The sequence below is a fragment of the Mycteria americana genome, chromosome 1, assembly GCF_035582795.1.
Source record: "Mycteria americana isolate JAX WOST 10 ecotype Jacksonville Zoo and Gardens chromosome 1, USCA_MyAme_1.0, whole genome shotgun sequence".
NCBI lineage: Eukaryota > Metazoa > Chordata > Aves > Ciconiiformes > Ciconiidae > Mycteria > Mycteria americana.
In genome coordinates this window covers 9292330-9311874 of record NC_134365.1, presented here as the reverse complement: position 1 = coordinate 9311874, position 19545 = coordinate 9292330, and positions in this window count along the sequence as shown.

Genomic DNA, 19545 nt, shown 5'->3' with positions numbered 1-19545 from the left:
GATATCTGAGGATGGTCCATCTTTTCCCAGAATGCATTGCAGGAGTTTCACATGTCTGAACCGGCCCTGAAGCACAAGCTCTGAGATGTATCAGAGACCCAGACTACAGCAAATCTTTAAGTTGCTTGACACAGTATGTTTCCCTTTACCATGAGCAGCCAATACCATGTCCTTTAAATACGGAATAGTCTTTTTCAACAGACATATATATGAGACATCCTAACAAATTATCTGAGGGGCTTAATAATGTTTATGGATATTTGCTTTTACCAGTGAAACCCTATGTCTCTCAGAGATGATATAGAAGTTTATAACTTTATAATTAATATTGTCTTTTGATTTTTTTTTTTTACCACTATATTTCTGAACTCTATGAATTTGAAATAGGCAGCCAATAAGAAAGACAACAGTGGACATTTCTACGGTCCTAATTTTTGTGTTTATTATGATTCTTTCAGAGATTCATTTAATGTCCAGTGGTTGGTCTCTATCCTTCTCTCTCTTCTTTCTTTCTTTTCTTTTCATAAAACAAACAAACAAACAAAAAAGAAAAAAAATCTGAATTAAAAGTCGAATTTCAGAGATTGCTGACATGGATTCACAACATAAAAACTGGTTTTATGTAGAGGTGATGTACTAAAGCTAGCAAAACTCATCTGAAGGCTGAATTGCATATTGGCAATCACCTGCCACCCAATTAGTTCTGGTTATTTTTGGTATAAACTTGAACAGAAAATGAAGCTGTTTTTCTCCAGGTGCGGTCTTGCTACCATCTAGTGGCTAAAATAAATCTTTGCACTATTCTTTCCATGCTGGTATTCAGGTGCTACAAGTATCCGTATCTGCCCTAAAAAATTTTTGGAGATCTTGTATTCATCAGCAAAGACACCACAGGTGAGAAAATTATAGACTGGTGCAGTGCAAAGAATGGAGACCAAAAAGGGTTTTTTTAAAATGAGTAGGAAGGTATGCTTTCTTTACAACACAGATATGTTGCATTATTGTATTTGCAGGATTTTAGACCTCTACTGATTTCAGAACAGAAGTCTGGGAAGCATTTTATGTTGACTCTTTCTAACATTCCGGTACCAGCCTAGCAGATCTCTCTCAGTCTTCAAAGACAGACATAGTGACTTTGATAGGGATAACGAGAACTGATACATAATGGAAGAAATTCTGTTATACTGGATGTTGGACCTGAAGATAGATTTCTGAAGATAGGTTCCTGAAGATAGATTTCTTTTCCAGAGATTCTTTGCTGTATCCTGAGTTTAACAACTAGAAGTAATCAGTGGAATAAAAAGAGAGGGATCCACGCAAGACACAATGATAATTGTACTGGACAGCAACAAAACATAACAAATAAGCTGCTTAATCACTGCTCATAGTTCTCTTCAATCTTGTTGCTTCTGCATGGTCAAACTCCTTGTCCCTTGCATGGACAAATAGATCTATTTCTTCCTCCATGATGGGGAGCAGCTTTTATTGTGGATTTTTACTAACAGCTACAATACTGACTCTGCCATCTAGTGACAGACATACAAATAAAGAATAAAAGTTGAATTCAGGAATGCTGAATGGCTTGGAGCTTCTGATAACTATAGGAGGAGAGTCCAGTTATTAAATGAGTCTTTCCATTTGGTCTTCTGAATTAATGTATGCACATTTAAAACGGAACATAGTGTCTACTTAGACATTTTGGACATACTATTTTTGAGAAGGATCTGTGATGTGGAAAACATTATTCACTCAGTTGTGTATGCAAGTCAAAATAGTGGTTTTGTAGCATCTCAAGGCCATGCTCATGATAAGAGCCCCACTGTAGATTTCCTTAATGAAGGATTAGCAGGTTTTTAAGCAAGTTCTCTAAGCAAGCCAGAGGATAGTTTGGCAATAGTTGAAGTTATTTCTAGTTTTTCCAGCAGGGAAATCAATGCACATAATATTTTACAGGAAGTCTCTGATTCAACTCAGCATAGAGAGCAATACTGGTAATTTCCACAACCTTGTCTTCACCACAGGCCCATGCACTACTCTATAGCTAGTTTCAAAAGTGATTTCTTGTGTTAGTAAAGGCGTTTGAGGGTAAATCCTTATTTTTCAATGTCATCTGGATGCCAAAATATTTATGTCAATACTATTTCTACTGTCTTTCAGGATTCCTGAAAACTACAACTGTTAGTGCTTATTTTCTTATGTGTTCCAGACCTTGAAACCTTTGCTTCTTCCCCTAACCTTAGAGAAAAGTCCAGCCTGAAAATAATAGGTAAGTTGAAGTTAAAACTGTAAGTAAAAGAAATGGTACATTAAGAAATACCACAGGAATAAATGGAGGAGAATCAACTGCAAACCAGTAAAATACATAGGATGAGGAGTGCTCCAGAAAAGTGTGGGAATTAAAGTCTTTTTCTTCCCAAGTTTTAAACATTTGACCTTATGTGAGTGTTGCTTTCAGCTCACAATAACAGGATGGACTAGAAATTATGACTAAAATGGAAACATGAAAGTAAGATCAATCACATCTGTAACTCTTGGCAGGCCAAGATGTACAACCTGCACATGTTCAGCCTCCCTACAGCCTCTTCTGTTGCTGAGCCAGTACCTGAGGCGATGTCCAGTGTATGAAGTCATAAAACAAGAGACATTGTGGAGCTGTGCTTGTGCCAGGGAATGTATCACAAAGCACAATTCAGAACATAATAGTTTTGAACTAGAAAGCCCACACCATAGCTACAGACTCAGGGCTCCTCCTGCCTTATAATCCCAACATGTACAGCATGGTTCTATGAACTGAGGACAGCTAGAGTCTAGGCAGACAATGAACAGAAGCTGATATGATTGCAAGACTATCTCAGAGCTGGAGAGTTTCAGGTCTACTAGTGTTTCAAATGCGCACTGTAGATGAATATGTTTTTAAAGAAGCAACCCTCCAAACTAAAAACATCAAGGCAATTTGACAGTCCGTTGTGTGGAAACTGCTTTGAGGTTAAACAGATTGCCACTGCAGATTCAGCAGCCTCAACGAGCACTTGATTTTTCTGTGAAAGTCTTCATATTCCAGTAGCCAGAGTCAGGCTTCAGTAGAAGGGCACAGATAGCTCACATCTGTGTCAGGCAGGCTGGCACAGGTGAATAAATGAACAACACAGGATTTGGTGGAGAAGCTGGTGTAATAATGACAGAAAGCTGTGCTGGAAGGGATCTCCATATTAATCTATGCCTTTGCCTGCTGACAGGATCAACTTCAACTTTGTCATCTGTTACAGATGCTTGGGCTGACTTTCACAGAAGCTTCCATAACAGAGAATTTGTAACCTCCTCAAGAAACTACTAGTGTTTTACATTGCAAGGCATTCCTGTAATCTACTGTCAGTCAGTATGTCAGTATTAACAGAGAAAGGAGATGCTTCCTTTTCTCCCCCCCCCCCATTTTTTAATGAGGAACATAAGTAAATCACCCTGTATTTTTGTCTTTGCTGACTAAAAAACCCCAATCAAATATGTGACTTCCGTAGGAAAAACAAAAATCCATTCCCTTCTTTGTCTAATCAAGGTCTAAAGGCATACTAGGATGTGCAGATCTGATCGCTCTTAATTCTGGAGAGGGACAGTTGCTCTAGACTGTTACAAATAGGAAACTCTAGTTGCCATATTTCTTGTGAAGCCAGACATGCCGGGGTTGTGTTCCTTGTCAACAGAAGTCTGTAGAGCTCTGTCAAGTTCCTTATTCCCAAAGCTACCACAATAACCCAAAACATGATAAATCCCTTTGATGTTACAAAGATATAGACATATGTGTGTATATATTAATTATGAGAAATGGAGAAATTCTGATACAAACACCTCAGCTGGTACAAAACTTAGCCACTTAAACTCATCTCTAAATTTGACTGAGTCTGCATTTAGCTCAGTTCTCAATTTCCTATGTTTTAATTTGGACTTCCAAGAGAATCACTATGTTTTATGCCCAGGTTGTTGGAGTTTGGAGGACCTATGTCAGCTCTGAAACTGATACAGTTTTGTTCTGCCTCTGCAGCGACTTCCAGCTGTGGCTTTCATGATCAAACAGAAAAAAAGCCTCTTACAACACCCTGTAGATAAACCCATGCTTCTAGCATGTTGGTCTGTTCCCAGTGCTTACTGTAACAAGCTGCTCTACAGAAGTCATGAACTGCTATACAAGCCTGAATTTGGCCAAGTCCTCAGTTCAGTTCTGAAGCACAGTTCTGATGGCAGCACCCTCACCCGCTGTTGCGGTTTAACCCCGATCGGCAACGAAGCACCACACAGCACCACAAAGCTCCAAGATTCCTGGGTGACTGGGGTTTCCTCTTTGAGCCCGTTGTGTGACCAGTGTGACCTACTTACTCCATGTAGCATCAGGTGTGCAATGTGTAGAGGGGACCCTCCCTGTGAACATGCAGCCCAGCACCGGCAGTCGGAGTGCCAGGAGGAGCTGTGCTTCAGTACCAACCACTTCTGAAGCAGCTCGAACCCCTTCACATGCTGCCAATATCTCTTTTTCACTTGGAGTAGAGCGGGCCTCGGATCCTCTGTATCCCCGACTCCAAAACCCCAGGGGTCGACCTCGAGTCTCCCCTGGTGCTTTCTGCCAGAGGCTCCAGGTAGGGCCATTCTCCCCGGCTGTGGTGTAGAGCACATTTTTTACATCCTGCCCTGCCCGGACTGGCCCAAGGGCTACTGCATGAACTATCTCCTGTTTAATTTGTTCAAAGGCTTGTCGTTGCTCAGGGCCCCATTTGAAATCATTCTTCTTCCGGGTCACTTGGTAGAGAGGGCTTACAGTCGGACTGTAATTTGGAATATGCATTCTCCAAAAACCCACAATGCCTAAGAAAGCTTGTGTTTCCTTTTTACTGGTTGGTAGTGACATGGCTGTTATTTTGTCGATCATATCCGTTGGGATCTGACGACATTCATCTTGCCATTTGATTCCTAAGAACTGGATCTCCTGTGCAGGTCCCTTGACCTTACTTTGTTTTATGGCAAAACTGGCTTTCAGAAGGATTTGGACTATTTTCTTCCCTTTCTTAAAAACTTTTTTTCTGCTGTGTTGCCCCGATGTCATGATGACATATGATGATGTCATCAATATATTGAAGATGTTCTGGAGCTTCACCCTGTTCCAGTGCCATCTGGATCAGTCCATGGCAAATGGTAGGGCCATGTTTCCACTCCTGGTGCAGCCGATTCCAAGTGTACTGAACGCCCCTCCAAGTGAAAGCAGACTGTGGCCTGCACTCTAGTGCCAATGGGATTGAGAAAAACACATCAGCGATATCAATTGTAGCATACCATTTGGTGACTTTTGACTCCAGTTGGTATTGACGTTCTCGCATGTCCGGCATGGCAGCACTCAGTGGCGGCGCGACTTCATTCAGGCCACGATAGTCTCCTGTTAGTCTCCACTCTCCATTAGACTTTCGCACTGGCCATAGGGACTGTTAAAGGGTGAGTGAGTCTGACTGATCACTCCTTGGCTCTCCAGTTGATGAATCAGCTCATGGATGGGAATCGGGGAGTCTCGGTTGGTGCGATATTGGTGCGATATTGCCACTGGTGCACCGTTGTGGTAGCGACTGGCACCTGTTGTTCTTCGAACCTCAGCAGCCCCACAACAGAAGGGTCCTCCAGGAGACTGGGCAAGGTGGACAGCTGTTTAATTTCCTCCATCTCCAAGGCAGCTATACCAAAAGCCCACCAGTACCCTCTCCTGAGGTAGTCTGTGCAAGGATGCATGGAGCCTCTGGGCCAGTCACAATGGGGGGCTTTTGCCACTCATTCCCGGTTAGGCTCACTTTGGCCTCCAATACAGTCAGCTGTTGGGATCCCCCTGTCACTCCAGAAATACAGAGGGGTTCTGCCCCTTTATAGCTTGATGGCATTGGGGTGCACTGTGCACCGGTGTCTGCTAGAGCCTTATACTCCTGTGGGTCTGACGTGCCAGGGCATCGAATCCACACAGTCCAGTAAACCCGGTTGTCCCTTTCCTCCACCTGGCTGGAGGCAGGGCTCCTCTAGTCCTGGTCATAGTATTCGTTACCCACTTCTTGTAAATATGAGTCAGGAGTTCCTTCATTAGGATCAGGAGTAAGATCAGCCCTTTTACTCCGTCTGGGGAACTGCCCACTGGAAACTGGAGCAGCAATTTTGCTGGAAGAACCCTGTTGTGTGATTGTTTTTCCTTGCAACTCACGTACCCGTGCTGCTAGGGTCGAGGTAGATTTTCCATCCCACTTCCTCATATCCTCTCCATGGCCACATAGCTGAAACCATACGGTGCCCTGTGGTGTGTACCCTCTATATCCTCGCTCCTGAACATAAGAACGCTGACTCCCAATAGCTGAGATACTGGTCCATACAGGTAGAGAGTAGGACCTATGCTCTTTGAGTTACTGGACCTCCTGGGACAGTTTCTGCACAGCCAAGACAAGGGAGGAAGAGAGACTTTCTTTGTATTCCTGGAGCTGACTAGCCGCTTCATCCACCATTGGTCCCTCTTAATCTTTCCAGGTCAGTATTGCCAATGAGTTGGCATACGACTCTGGTGCACTCCGTACCAACTTCCACCACGTGGGTCGTGTGCACCATACTTCATCTGGCTCTTTGGATAACTGCTCGTTGTCCAGGTCACCATAAATCACTTCCAGGACGGCTAATTCCCTCAGGTACTGGATACCTCTCTCCATGGTGGTCCATTTGCCTGGGCGATATAGAACATCTTCCTTGAAGGGATATCTTTCCTTCATGGCTGACTGGAGATGCCTCCAGGGGCTGAGGGCTTGTGCCCCTTTTCCAATCACTTTGTCAATGCCCCCTTCCCTAGAAAGGGATCGCAGCTGCTTGGCTTCTAATTCCCTCTAATTCCAGGCTACTGGCCCCGTTATCTCAGCATCAGAGCAGCCAGGTGAGAACTTGCTCGCCTGGACGATGGCTGAAATCTTTTTGCATATCTCACAGCTCACTCAGGGATAGGGATCAGGTGGTTTCCATGTCGTTAATGAGTTCTTCCTCTTCCTCCTCCTCCTCCTCTTGTGATGGCCCTGCTTTTTCATGATCCATTTCTAAACGAACTGAATTTCACTTCCAAGATTTCTTCTTGTGTATAGGTCTGACTGATACCGGCATGGGTTGGTTCCCTGGCTCAGCCGCAGTGCCTGTCGCTGGGGCTGGAGTAGTCACAATGCCTGTCACCGTGGTTGGAGTAGCCGCAGTGCCTGTCATTTCCAGAGACCTCTGTCAGATCCAGAGACCTTCTCTTTCCCGTGAGGGTGCTGGATAGTGTTGAACAGGGCTCGGTAGGCATGGGCCGGGCCCCAGCATGTTGCAGTGATTTGTGTCTCCCTAGAATTGCCAGGGTGACAGCATACTTCTTCCAAATATTCTACTAATTATTGCTCAGGATTCTGTACTTGTTCAGGGGTGAAGTTCCAAAACACTGGAGGTGCCCACCATCCTAGGCATTTGCTCATACTGTCCCACACACCCTGCCACTCATAACTGTCCAGCCTTGGGGCAGATGTCTGGATGATATTCTTAAATTGCTTATTAACCTTAGAGAAAACCAGAAGAGTATTCCCAAGAAATAGCAATGGAAGTATCTTAACTACCCAAGGATGTTCAAGATACTGAAAAGTTATGGTAACGACGGAGGAAACATCATAGAAGAAGGTAGCAAAGGTGCCATTCTGTATTTCCTCCATAAAAAACCTCTCAGGGGAAGGAAGAAGTGTAATTGCTAATTGCCTCCACGAGGTTGTACCCGAAGTACAGGAATGGCTTCAGCACAAAACTCAAACACCAGATTAATTTCAAGGCCAGTGTTTTAAGAACAAATCTCACAGGCAAAACGGCACTAATCACTCCAGAGCACAGCAAACTGCAAAAAACACCACCAATCTTTAACATGTACAGCAAAAAAACCAGCATGGTGCAGATCAGATAAACGAATATCGAGAACGGATGAATCAGTATCGTGACCTGCAATTGTTAAGAGATCTAAATTCCTTAATACGCTCTGGTTGATCTGTTATTATCTCAAACCCTTCATGCCCCATGCTGGGCACCGAAAAGGACTGATGTGGCTTAGCCCCAGTCAGCAACCAAGCACCACACAACCTCTTGCTCACCCTCCCCGCCTCCCGCAGTGGGACGGGGGAGAGAATAGGAAGAGCAAAAGTAAGAATACCCAGAAGTGGGTTGAGATAAGAACAGTTTAATAATTAAAATATAATAATAATAATAATAATAATCTTTAATAATAATAATAAATTCTAATTAAAAGGGAAACGAAGGAAATAGATACAAACCCCAGGCAAAACAATTGATGCAGCCACTCACCTCCCACCAACCGACACCCAGCCAGTCCCTGAGCAGCGATCGCTGCCACCCAGCCAACTCCCCCCAGTTTCTATACTGAGCATGATGTCCTATAGTATGGAATAGCCCTTTGGCCAGTTTGGGTCAGCTGTCCTGGATATGACCCCTCTGAGCTTCTTGCGCACCTTGTCACTGGCAGAGCATGGAAAGCTGCAAATTCCTTCGCTTGGTCTAAACACTGCTTAGCAACAACTAAAACTTCGGTGTGTTATCAACATTATTCTCGTGCTAAATCCAAAACACAGCACTATACCAGCTACTAGGAAGAAAATTAACTCTACCCCAGCTGAAACCAGGACAATGAACAAGGCATGGGTGTATGAACTACTATCACCATTCAGATGCTTAGAACAGCCTATCTCTTCCCAGAAGGACCTGGAGAAAAGCCTGCCACATTTCCTCTCCCTCTCTTCTTCCTTTCTTTCCCATCTCCTCAAGCAGTGGTAGTAGTTTTTCTGTTTCTTTTTCCCACTCCTTTCTCTGCAGCTTCCCTCCAGCTTTTTCTTCATTCTTTTATCTTTGGAAAATAGATATAACATAATGGTCTTTAATAAATATGGCTGTAGCAACTTTTTTTTATACCCTCTCTTTTCTGGATTTGAGCTCTGAGATATAAAATGGAAATCATGGAAAGTGTGAGTTACTCCTCTCAAATGCTTTTCTATTTCCACATCCACCATATTTTTAATTAGGTTGAGGGACACTCTATTTCCAAAAAAGTGACTTTACTTAATGAATTATGAAGTGTTATTCTAACTTTTCATAGAAATCATACATGACATATGATGATAAACTTGTCATTTACCAATGAATAATTTGTCACTTTGTGTGGGATTCATTTCAAGATTAAGACACCTACATTTAGCTGTCTATATAAGCTAGATGTCTAAGATCTCATAGTTAATGGCATTCTAGCCAATACAGTCAGTGGAGCCTGCCAGAACAACTATATTTGAAACATCAGCACATGGCTGGTAAACATGCCACTGGACCTGTGGGAGAGCTGTTCTCTTCTGAAGCGGTGCATGCAGGCCAGTTCAGTTGCAAAAACCTAACAACGTTTGAGATACTTTTGGATTTCAGAAACTTCCTTATAGGCCTGTCAGATATGATGGAGGACCTAGAGTAGACTCTTATTTTCTGAAAATTAAAAAAAAAAAAAAAAAAAAAGGAAAAAGAAAAAGAAAAAGAAAAAGCTATTGCTAGCAACAATAGATAGCATAAAATGAGCAATCAACAAGAAACTCTCAGAGCACAATAATTTATTTTCCCTGGAGGTAAAATGAAACCCTTAGACACAAAATGACAGTGGTTAGACAACTGAATTGAATCCCAGACTCGCAGTGACTATCATGGGATATTTGGCATCTAGGTAGTCTTAAATTCAGGTGCCACTACTTTGAGGTTTGAGATTTTTCTTAAGTAAGAACTTCTATCATTATAAACTGCAAAAAGATGTAACATCATAACAATAATGGCTTTCCCCCAAAATAACCACAGTTGAATTCATTAACTGGCTTATTTGCTTATTGAACTACCCATGATCAAGGACATATCTTCAAAGTAAGTACCATTGAACTAAAAGTGAATGTCTTCTAACTTCAAGTGGATGTGGAGATCTGCGGATGAGACAGACACAATGTGATCTGACTTCTAACTCGAAAGTTTAGAAACATTTTTTGAAAGGTTCCAAAGTCTTCAAGAAGAAAGGCTGAATTGTTTTCTCAGTCTACAGTCTTGCTTCCAATGAGGTGATGGAAATTGAAAATGCTCATTTAGATTAAAGGGCTCTATTTGAAATGTGAAATGTTTCTTATTGATTGCTCATTGTTAGCAACCCTTTGATTTTGGTGATAAAGTTACTCCATAATTTCTATTTTTTTGTGAAAGAAAATAATCTTTTTTTTTTTTTAGGTGAGATTTTCTTTTTTAATATGCAGTTACAAATGGAGATGGAAAAGAAACATTAAATCAACTACAAGAAAAGGCTTGAGATCAGACCTTCCATTCAATCCAATCACTAAAAATACAGCTGAGTCACTCTGATGTACATCATGAAATGCCACAGCTTAAATAGGGCTGTCAGGTCTTACTCTAGAATCTCAGTGTAGCTGTTCCAGACTTATAAAATTGATACCAGTATTTGTAACTTTGTTTCACTTTGAACAAGTCAGTCTGTCTGACTTCAGTAGCTGCAAATTGTACTTATTTAGCATGGCAACTGTGAGACTAGTATTGAAAATAAGAAAGAAAAAAAAAAAAACAGGGACAGGTGATTATTACTAGAAAAAACAAGGATTTGTTTTCCCTGTATCTGTAACTTTTGTTGGGAGAATCCTGCTGTACTTGGAAAACATCTTTTCTAGGACAGACAGGTCATGCTGTAGATTTTGTAAAGATACAAACATGGGATATAACCTCCACAGAGCATAACAGGAGGATGTTATCAGAACAGCAAAAATCCATTAATATTAACTTTGGGATCTGCTAATACTGCACCTCTCTTCTAAAAGTCATAACTGAAAATGTTCTCTTTCTCTTGAATACAAAATCATGAACTGTTTAAGCACAAATATCTAAATGTAATGAGAAAGCAGATTCTGACACAACTTTTCAGATTTTGTTCTGCTATCACTTGTGTGATTTCAGATGAAAAAGTAACAAAATATTTTCAATGCATACCCAAAAAAAAAATCTGAAAGAACTGCACAGTTAGTTTTAGTGAGTGAGCAGTGAAGAAAGCAGAACTACACTGTCCTGGATTCAACCGGGATAGAGTTAATTTTCTTCCTAGTACCTGGCATAGTGCTGTGTTTTGGATTTAGTATGAGAATAATGTAATAACACACCGATGTTTTAGTTGTTGCTAAGCAGTGCTTACAACCAGTTAAGGCCTTTTCAGCTTCCCATGCTCTGCCAGGTGCAGAAGAAGCTGGGAGCGGGCACAGCCAAGAGAACTGACCCCAACTGGCCAAAGGGCTATTCCATACCATGTGGTATCATGCTCAGTATACAACTGGGAGGAGTTGGCCAGAGGGCAGTGATCACTGCCTGGGGACTGGCAGGGCATCGGTCAGCGAGTGGTGAGCAGTTGCATCATTTGTTTTTCCTGGTTTTTGTTCTTCCCTCCCTCTCATTGTTTTCCTTTTCATTATATTGTTGTTGTTGTTGTTGTTATTATTATTATTATTATATTTCAAATATTAAACTGTTCTTATCTCAACACATGAGTTTTCTTATTTTTGCTCTTCAGATTCTCTCCCCCATTCCACTGGGAGGGAGGGTGAGCGAGCGGCTGTGTGGTGCTTGGTTGCTGACTGGGGTTAAGCCACGACAGACACAGACATGACTAAAGCAAAGGAAATGCAGAGAAGTTTTGATACTTTTCTTGTACCTGATACCTGTTTGATAGTGTGATATTTGACAGTGCAAGAACAGCTCCTCACCTAATGAAGATTGGAGTAGCTGCAGTAGCTTCAGTGGGCTCACACCTTCTTCTTCTGGCTAATGACCTTTTCTTCTGCCTCAAGGTGTAGCTGTACATCTCATAAAGCTGTCTCTCCAAAAGTTTTCTGTTGTTTTGTTTCCCAGTTTATTTATTTGCTATTTCCTGATATGTATCTCCCCTCTGGAATACGATAAAATTAAGCAGGGAGCAGAAAGATCTCATAAAGATGGGGTTTTTCTGCATCCAGTTTTCACAGGGGCCGAATGAATACAATGACACGGGGCTCCACCAATACCATGGAGAGCCACCCTAGGAGCGGAGAGAAGCCTTACGTCTCCATGGCAGCCCATGTCCACATTGCTGTAGTGTTTTCTCCATGAATCTGTTTGTTTGGGGGGGGGGCTGGGCTATGAGATGTTATTAAATTAATATTAATATTAGGCAAACACCCCCCTAGGCTTCTCTGACCATGCACCTTGAAATTTTGCCAAACTATTGTCTGAATTGTTTACTATATTAATCCTACTAAATTTTGCTCATCTGCACAGAGATTTATTGATCTTCATTACCTAAACAGATAATTTCCATGAATGGTAGGATCCCAGATGCCTCACTTTGAAAAGATACCGCCAGCTTTCAAGGTACTGTTCTTTGATGTATATTAATGTTTTTTAGACAAAAAATGGTGGACAATGGCCAGTTCATAGAATGAAAAATCAAGGAATGATGCTGGCAGAGATGATGAAGTAATAAAATGCCAGACCCTGGAATGCAAATTACTTTTTAGTTCAGTATTGGATATTCTTTATTTGCTTGCTTCTTTTAATCTACCAGCATTTATATAACGTGTTTGTAGTCTTTCATGACTAGAACATCTTTGAACAGAGAAAGGCTGTCTTATTCTAGTTATTGGAAATGTGCAAAAGCCAAATATTCTGTGTAATTTTCTCTCAATCTAAATTCATCCATCATCTATCTCCCACCTGCTAATCATCCTTCATCTCTCTCCCACCTGATAATCAAAGGTAGACAAAAGGTCTAGTCCCTTCCCACAGATCTCTTAAATTGTGTTGTCTCTTGGTATAATCTCACTTTAAATTGCAGAGATGCATGATAGGAGAATATATTATAAAAGGAAAAATCTTTGTTGAAGAGCATTGTGTTCTCATTGAATAAATGTTAACTTGAAACCATGAAATTTCAATCCAGTTGCTTTTGCCAGCTTGATTCCATCAGTTGTCATTCTGAAAGAAAAATTATCACTGTAATTACAAATTAAAGAAAACTAAAATATTTGCCCACTATAAATGGAACTTCATGAATTTTAAGAGAAAGGTTGTTCCTCCCTGTAATTTTTCTGGACAGAGCTGATGTTTTCCTTCAGCTGAACAGACAGATGTATAAAAGATATTTAAGGGCACAGACCTCATCAATTTTAGTTTCAGTTTTACGCCCAAATGCCCTTCACACTTTCCCCTTAATCTTGCTGCTTTATGCTCTTGACAACAGAAAATTATCATTGCTCCTTACTTTAAATACAGTAAAGACAAATAGATGCCTAGAGTCCTATTTTAACACTAAGACAATCAAGAATTTTGCTCTAGTCCCTGACTCTGTGTTTGGAGATGGTAAATCTATGCATCCTACAATCCCCAGGTATAAAATGATACCTCAGAAATATGTCAAGAATCTTGCCTGACAAAATTTTGAAGGATGCCTTGAAGACCTGTGGGTATTTTATATCTGTGAAAAGTATTATCAAGAACTGAAAAACTTGAATTTCTCTTCAGCCTATAATCATCATATTACTCCAGTGACACTTCTATCATATAATTCAGAGGGACAAAGCCTGCTTTGTTTTCTTCTCAATCCCCATAATTTAGGTAAGAGTCTAAAAAAATATCTCTGGCAATGCAAGAGACAAGCTGTCAATAAAAGATACAGACAACTTTACCACTTTAGTAGGATTCTGTGCAAGCCTGCAACCATGATATGCTGCTATAATTAAAAGAGAACTACAATGGAGGATTACTAAAAGAAATGCCACCTGTCAGTGTTTTTGTTCAAAAAAGACTCCATATTAAAGGAGCGGGAGCAGCCGGAACAATCTGAAGGAAGAAAAGCAGTGCAGTGGTGCAGCGCAGTGGTGCTACTGCACCATCCATGCAGTAGCAGAGTGTTATAGACTCAACATGGCCTTGGAAGGCAGTGTCAAAGGACAGGCAATGCAGTATTTTCTGCTGAGATTTAGAGAGGGGACCTCACTTTTACAGAGGCATAGTCTCACTGGACAGGCACAGGAAGGCCATTCGATTTCTTTTGAAGCCCCTGCTTTGCATATATGAGCACCAGCCACAGAGGTCAGTCCAGCAAGATGCAGGCAACTAGCAATTATACTTCTTCCTTCCCCTGAGAGGTTTTTTATGGAGGAAATACAGAATGGCACCTTTGCTACCTTCTTCTATGATGTTTCCTCCTTCGTTACCATAACTTTTCAGTATCTTGAACATCCTTGGGTAGTTAAGATACTTCCATTGCTATTTCTTGGGAATACTGTTCTGGTTTTCTCTAAGGTTAATAAGCAATTTAAGAATATCATCCAGACATCTGCCCCAAGGCTGGACAGTTATGAGTGGCAGGGTGTGTGGGATAGTACGAGCAAATGCCTAGGATGGTGGGCACCTCCAGTGTTTTGGAACTTCACCCCTGAACAAGTGCAGAATCCTGAGCAATAATTAGTAGAATATTTGGAAGAAGTATGCTGTCACCCTGGCAATTCTAGGGAGACACAAATCACTGCAACCTGCTGGGGCCTGGCCCATGCCTACCGAGCCCTGTTCAACACTATCCAGTACCCTCAAGGGGAAGAGAAGGTCTCTGGATCTGACAGAGGTCTCTGGAAATGACAGGCACTGCGGCTACTCCAACCACGGTGACAGGCATTGTGACTACTCCAGCCCCAGCGACAGGCACTGCGGCTGAGCCAGGGAACCAACCCATGCCGGTATCAGTCAGACCTATACACAAGAAGAAATCTTGGAAGTGAAATTCAGTTCGTTTAGAAATGGATCATGAAAAAGCAGGGCCATCACAAGAGGAGGAGGAGGAGGAAGAGGAAGAACTCATTAACGACATGGAAACCACCTGATCCCTATCCCTGAGTGAGCTGTGAGAGCTGTGAGATATGCAAAAGGATTTCAGCCATGGTCCAGGTGAGCAAGTTGTCACCTGGCTGCTCCGATGCTGGGATAACGGGGCCAGTAGCCTGGAATTAGAGGGAATTAGAAGCCAAGCAGCTGCGATCCCTTTCTAGGGAAGGGGGCATTGACAAAGTGATTGGAAGAGGGGCACAAGCCCTCAGCCCCTGGAGGCATCTCCAGTCAGCTATGAAGGAAAGATATCCCTTCAAGGAAGATGTTCTATATCGCCCAGGCAAATGGACCACCATGGAGAGAGGTATCCAGTACCTGAGGGAATTAGCCGTCCTGGAGGTGATTTATGGTGACCTGGACAACGAGCAGTTATCCAAAAAGCCAGATGAAGTATGGTGCACACGACCCACGTGGTGGAAGTTGGTACGGAGTGCACCAGAGTCGTATGCCAACTCATTGGCAATACTGACCTGGAAAGATTAAGAGGGACCAATGGTGGATGAAGCAGCTAGTCAGCTCCAGGAATACAAAGAAAGTCTCTCTTTCTCCCTCGTCTTGGCTGTGAAGAAACTGTCCCGGGAGGTCCAGTAACTCAAAGAGCATAGGTCCTACTCTCTACCTGTATGGACCAGTATCTCAGCTATTAGGAGTCAGCATTCTTATGCTCAGGAGAGAGGATATAGAGGGTACACACCACAGGGCACCGTATGGTTTCAGCTATGTGGCCATGGAGAGGATATGAGGAAGTGGGATGGAAAATCTACCTCGACCCTAGCAGCACGGGTACGTGAGTTGCAAGGAAAAACAATCACACAACAGGGTTCTTCCAGCAAAGTTGCTGCTCCAGTTTCCAGTGGGCAGTTCCCCAGACGGAGTAAAAGGGCTGATCTTACTCCTGATCCTAATGAAGGAACTCCTGACTCATATTTACAAGAAGTGAGTAGCAAATACTATGACCAGGACTAGAGGGGCCCTGCCTCCAGCTGGGTGCAGGAAAGGGACAACCGGGTTTACTGGACTGTGTGGATTCGATGCCCTGGCACGTCAGACCCACAGGAGTATAAGGCTCTAGCAGACACCGGTGCACAGTGCACCCCAATGCCATCAAGCTATAAAGGGGCAGAACCCATCTGTATTTCTGGAGTGACAGGGGGATCCCAACAGCTGACTGTATTGGAGGCCAAAGTGAGCCTAACTGGGAAGGAGTGGCAAAAGCCCCCCATTGTGACTGGCCGAGAGGCTCCGTGCATCCTTGGCACAGACTACCTCAGGAGAGGGTACTGGTGGGCTTTTGGTATAGCTGCCTTGGAGATGGAGTAAATTAAACAGCTGTCCACCTTGCCCAGTCTCCTGGAGGACCCTTCTGTTGTGGGGCAGCTGAGGTTCGAAGAACAACAGGTGCCAATCACTACCACAACGGTGCACCAGTGGCAATATCGCACCAATATCGCACCAACCGAGACTCCCCGATTCCCATCCATGAGCTGATTCATCAACTGGAGAGCCAAGGAGTGATCAGTCAGACTCGCTCACCCTTTAACAGTCCCTATGGCCAGTGCGAAAGTCTAATGGAGAGTGGAGACTAACAGGAGACTATCGTGGCCTGAATGAAGTCGCGCCGCCACTGAGTGCTGCCATGCCGGACATGCGAGAACGTCAATACCAACTGGAGTCAAAAGTCGCCAAATGGTAAGCTACAATTGATATCGCTAATGCGTTTTTCTCAATCCCGCTGGCACTAGAGTGCAGGCCACAGTCTGCTTTCACTTGGAGGGGCGTTCAGTACACTTGGAATCAACTGCACCAGGAGCGGAAACACGGCCCTACCATTTGCCATGGACTGATCCAGATGGCACTGGAACAGGGTGAAGCTCCAGAACATCTGCAATATATTGATGACATCATCAAATGTCATCATGACATATGAGGCAACACAGCAGAAAAAAAGTTTTTAAGAAAGGGAAGAAAATAGTCCAAATCCTTCTGAAAGCTGGTTTTGCCATAAAACAAAGTAAGGTCAAGGGACCTGCACAGGAGATCCAGTTCTTAGGAATCAAATGGCAAGATGAATGTCGTCAGATCCCAATGGATATAATCGACAAAATAACAGCCATGTCACTACCAACTAGTAAAAAGGAAACACAAGCTTTCTTATGCATTGTGGGTTTTTGGAGAATGCATATTCCAAATTACAGTCCGACTGTAAGCCCTCTCTACCAAGTGACCCGGAAGAATGATTTCAAATGGGGCCCTGAGCAACGACAAGCCTTTGAACAAATTAAACAGGAGATAGTTCATGCAGTAGCCCTGGGGCCAGTCCGGGCAGGGCAGGATGTAAAAAATGTGCTCTACACCACAGCCGGGGAGAATGGCCCTACCTGGAGCCTCTGGCAGAAAGCACCAGGGGAGACTCGAGGTCGACCCCTGTGGTTTTGGAGTCGGGGATACAGAGGATCCGAGGCCCGCTCTCCTCCAAGTGAAAAAGAGATATTGGCAGCATGTGAAGGGGTTCGAGCTGCTTCAGAAGTGGTTGGTACTGAAGCACAGCTCCTCCTGGCACTCCGACTGCCGGTGCTGGGCTGCATGTTCACAGGGAGGGTCCCCTCTACACGTTACACACCTGATGCTACATGGAGTAAGTAGGTCACACTGGTCACACAACGGGCTCAAAGAGGAAACCCCAGTCACCCAGGAATCTTGGAGCTTTGTGGTGCTGTGTGGTGCTTCGTTGCCGATCGGGGTTAAACCGCAACAGCGGGTGAGGGTGCTGCCATCAGAACTGTGCTCAGAACTGAACTGAGGACTTGGCCAAATTCAGGCTTGTATAGCAGTTCATGACTTCTGTAGAGCAGCTTGTTACAGTAAGCACTGGGAACAGACCAACATGCTAGAAGCATGGGTTTATCTACAGGGTGTTGTAAGAGGCTTTTTTTCTGTTTGATCATGAAAGCCACAGCTGGAAGTCGCTGCAGAGGCAGAACAAAACTGTATCAGTTTCAGAGCTGACATAGGTCCTCCAAACTCCAACAACCTGGGCATAAAACATAGTGATTCTCTTGGAAGTCCAAATTAAAACATAGGAAATTGAGAACTGAGCTAAATGCAGACTCAGTCAAATTTAGAGATGAGTTTAAGTGGCTAAGTTTTGTACCAGCTGAGGTGTTTGTATCAGAATTTCTCCATTTCTCATAATTAATATATACACACATATGTCTATATCTTTGTAACATCAAAGTGATTTATCATGTTTTGGGTTATTGTGGTAGCTTTGGGAATAAGGAATTTACAGAGCTCTACAGACTTCTGTTGACAAGGAACACAACCCCGGCATGTCTGGCTTCACAAGAAATATGGCAACTAGAGTTTCCTATTTGTAACAGTCTAGAGCAACTGTCCCTCTCCAGAATTAAGAGCAATCAGATCTGCACATCCTAGTATGCCTTTAGACCTTGATTAGACAAAGAAGGGAATGGATTTTTGTTTTTCTTACGGAAGTCACATATTTGATTGGGGTTTTTTAGTCAGCAAAGACAAAAATACAGGGTGATTTACTTATGTTCCTCAATAAAAAATGGGGGGGGGGGAGAAAAGGAAGCATCTCCTTTCTCTCTTAATAGTGACATACTGACTGACAGTAGATTACAGGAATGCCTTGCAATGTAAAACACTAGCAGAATTTTCTTGACGTCATATGATGTCATGCTCAGTATATAAACTGGGGGGAGTTGGCCGGGTGGCAGCAATCACTGCTCAGGGACTGGCTGGGCATCGGTCGGCAGGTGATGATCAGTTGCATCACTTGTTTTTCCTGGGTTTTGTCCCGCTCTCTCTCTCTTTGGTTTCCTTTTCATTACAATTTATTATAGTAATTATAAATATTATTTTTATTGTTGTTGTTGTCATTTTGTTTTGGATTGATTTGTTTCAATTATTATACTGTCCTTATTTCAACCCATGAGTTTTCTTACTTTGCTCCTCAGATTCTCTCCCCCATCCCACCAGTGGGGAGGGTGAGCAAGCAGCTGTGTGGTGCTTGCTTGCTGGCTGGGGTTAAACTATGGCATTCATCCACATTAGTAACAAGAATAAGCCACAAACATCAGAGTGGATAAAGGCTGAGAGACAGTCTGAACTGGCAATGTGGAGGTGCTGTGGATGGCTTTGGAGAATGATCTTTATCTCATGGGAATCACTGGCTGTGAATTGCAGTTCTGTGATTAAAAACTAATCAGCAGGAGCAGAAAGGCCCGGTGAAGATCAGCAGAGCAATGCCAGACTGAGGAACCCTGTAACATAAATGGCGCACCCTGAACCAGATCATCCTGGGACTGTCCAAGGAGAATGGTGGGACTGTTGTCCCCAGCGGGAAGCCCACCAAGAACCAAGGACAGTCTTTCCCAGAGCACCTTGCAGACTGAAGGGGTTACTGTGTACACAGGTAGAGGCCTCATTATGGGATGCCAGAGGAAGCAGACTTGGGGATTACATAAAAATTAGTATGGGGTGTTTTAATGGAATTGTGGGAATGTGTGAGACATTATGGGA